Source organism: Odontomachus brunneus, unplaced genomic scaffold, assembly GCF_010583005.1.
Source record: "Odontomachus brunneus isolate Ranch 3 - 2012 unplaced genomic scaffold, Obru_v1 Obru_scaffold_040, whole genome shotgun sequence".
NCBI classification, from domain to species: Eukaryota; Metazoa; Arthropoda; class Insecta; order Hymenoptera; family Formicidae; genus Odontomachus; species Odontomachus brunneus.
The window spans coordinates 2018207-2021591 of NW_022639490.1; positions in this window are offsets into that span (position 1 = coordinate 2018207).

A 3385-nucleotide genomic window follows, 5' to 3' on the forward strand; every position below is an offset into this window, starting at 1 on the left:
GGAGTGTGTAGAAGGGAAAATATAGGTAAGAGGGGAATTAAGGAAGTGGAGGAAGGGTGAGGGGGATGGAACAAGTTATAGGGAAGAGAAAGGGAGTTATAAAAGGTTATTGGAGAGGAAGAAGAGAGAGGAGAATGAAAGATGGGAAGAGGAGATGAAGTTGATAAAAACGGAAGGACAAGTGTGGGAAGTGGTGAGAAAGGAGAGGAGAAGAAGGAGGGGAGGAAATGGGGGGTTGGGAATAAAGGAATGGGAAGAATATTGTAAGGGATTGTTGGGAGGAGTGGGTTATAGGGTGGTAAGAGGAAGGGGGGGAGTTATGAGAGAGGATGGGGAGGAGGATTTGAAGAGGGAGGAAATAAGGGAAGCGATAAAGGGGATAAAGGATGGGAAAGCGGCGGGAGGGGATGGAATTCCGAGGGAGGTATGGAGATATGGAGGAAAGGGGATGGAGGAGTGGATATGGAGAATGTGTAGTAAGGTGTGGAAAGGAGAATGTTGGATTGAGGAATGGAGGGAAGGAATAATAGTGCCGGTGTTGAAGAAAGGGGTAGGGGATAAGGTGGAGGATTACAAGGGGGTGATTTTGATACCGACCCTGTATAAGATATACGCAACGGTTTTGGCAGGGAGATTAAGGGATGAAATTGAAAAGAAGGGACTGGTGCCGCAGAAACAGACGGGATTCAGAAGGGGAATGGGGACAATGGATAACATTTTTGTACCCAATTATTTAATAAATAAAAGGATAGAAAGGAAAGAGGGGGTTTTGGTTGCATTATTTATAGACTTGAGGGCAGCGTTTGATATGATTGATAGAGGGAAGTTGATAGAGGCTTTGAGGGAGAGGGGGTTAAGGGAAGGGTTGGTGGGGAGATGTGAGGAGGTGGTAAGAGAGACGAGGAATAGAGTGAGAGTAGGTGGGGTGGAAGGAGAATGTTTTTGGACAGCGAGGGGTGTGAGACAAGGGTGTCCGTTAAGCCCGCACTTATGTAACTTATATTTGGCGGATCTGGAGGAGGAATTGGGGAGGGGAGAGGGAGGTAAAGGGGGGAGGAAAGGTATTCTCTTTAGCGTATGCGGATGACATAGTGATTTTTGCAGAGGAAGAGGTGGAGATGAAATGTTTGATAGAGAGGTTAGTGAGATATTTGGATAGGAAGGGATTAGAAATGAATGTGGAAAAATCGAAGATTAGGAGGATTAAGAAGAGGGGAGAGAGGGAGAAGCGTGTAAGTTGGAGGTGAAAGGGGAAGAAAATTGAGGAGGTGAAGAGATATAGTTATTTGGAATATACGCTGCAGAAGAATGGGGGACAGGAGGAACATGTGAAGGAAAGGATAAGAAGAGGAGCGTCAGTAATGGGACAGGTTTGGAAAATAGGGAAGTGAAGAGTTAAGGGGGATTGGGGGAGGAGTATATGGTTATTTGATAGATTAGTGTGGTCAGTGATGGTGTGGAGGTTTGGGGATGGAAAGGGAGGGAGGGAATGGAGAGGTTGCAGGATAGGTATATGAGGTGGGTTTTAGGGGTGGAATGGGGGATGCCAGGATATCTATTGAAGGAGGAGCTGTAAAGGGAGAGGATAAGGGAAAGGGCGAGTATAAGAGCTTGGGGTTTTGAGAAAAGGTTGGAGGAGCGAAGGGGAAGTGGGATAGCAAGGTTGTGCTGGGAGGAAATGAAAGAGAGATGGAAAAGAGGGAAGGTTATAGGAAAATGGGAGGGTGAAAGAAAGAATTTTTTTGAGGAGAGAGGAATAAGTTTGTGGGAAGTGGAGGAGGAGAGGGAGAAGGGTGAGGGGGGTTTTGAGAAAGTAATAAAGAGGGAGAGGGAAATGCGTAGGTTAGAGAGATGGTGTAGGATAAAGGAGGCAAAGTATAATAAATGGTATGGGAGGGTAAAAGTAGAGGGGATACCAGGATACTTAAAGAAGGGGTGGAGGGAAAATAGGTGGCAAAGGTTAACGAAATTTAGGTTAGAAAATGGGATGAGGGGGAACTGGTATTGAAGGGAGGAGGAAGAAAGAAAATGTAGATTGTGTGGGATTAGGGGGGAATCATGGGAACATGTATGGAAGGAGTGCTTGGATTGGGGGGATGTGGGGAGCTGGCAAGAGATGGTGGAGTTAGTGTTGGGGGAGGAAGGGGAAGGGGAGGAATGGTTAAGAAGGTTGGAAAGGATGAGGGAGGTTGAGGGAAGGAATATTGTGTGTGTGTGTGTGTGTGTGTGTGTGTGAGGGATGGGAGAGGGAGAGAGGGAGATAGGAAGAGTGAATAAACGCGAAGGACGGCGGAAGTGGAGGTCACAAGGGTGGGCGAGAGGGGGAGGAGAGGGATAGAAAATATTGAGGGTGTGTGTGTGTGTGTGTGTAGGGGAATAGCTTGGGAGAGGGGGTTGGGGTAGTTTTAAGTTGAGTTTGGCAATTAGTCTAAGTAATTAGAAGCGTTATAAGCGTTAGTATAAGCGTTAGTATAAGTTAGAGATAAATGGTAAACGAGCGTTAGATAAGGCACAGAATTGTAACCCTGAGGGGATCAATAAATTCTACATACATACATACTACATTTGTAATCGTAAAAAATCATTGTCCGAAAATTTTTTCACGCAAAATTTCCATTTTTTCACAAAATAATTTCTTTTAAAATACTGTGCAAACAAAACTAGTTGGCTGGGTACAAACTGTCAACTGAATTATAGGTTAGAAACGTCTAATTTTACAGATATGTTAGTAGCAGAACGTTGGCGCCATTGGAAGTACTAGATTGCAGAAAATATTACAGCAGCCTACGTATAAACGACCGGTCGGAGCGGAGATCCTTTTTTAATCTCCTCTTTTCTAATTCTTGTACCGTTAGTTAGGATAGAACAGATGTTTTGAAAGAAGTATTTATGAAATATTTCAAGTGAAAGTTTCAGTGAAAGTGAAGTTTTATACATTATCCAACTGCCTTTACCCTTATAGAAATATCATACTAAGAATCATTGATTAATTACTTATTTTCAGTATTAAAAGTATTTAGTAATATTCTGTGATTCAAATACAGCTTTTAGTACTCAAGTATTCCAATATTTAATGTTACAAATCCTACCTTATGATTGATTTCAATACTTAAATATTGATATGTAATACTTCGTCCAGTGATAAAATACTTACGCAGAATATTGTCAATATTTAAATACTAATATATAATACTTTGCTAAGTGATGAAATACTTACGCAAAGTACTGTTAAGATTAAAAGTATTAACCCAGACAGCATACAATATTAGTAAGTTATTAGATAAATATTTATAAATATTTATTTTAAATTACTTCTTTAAAGTATTATATATATATATATATATATATATATATATATATATATATATATATATATATATATATA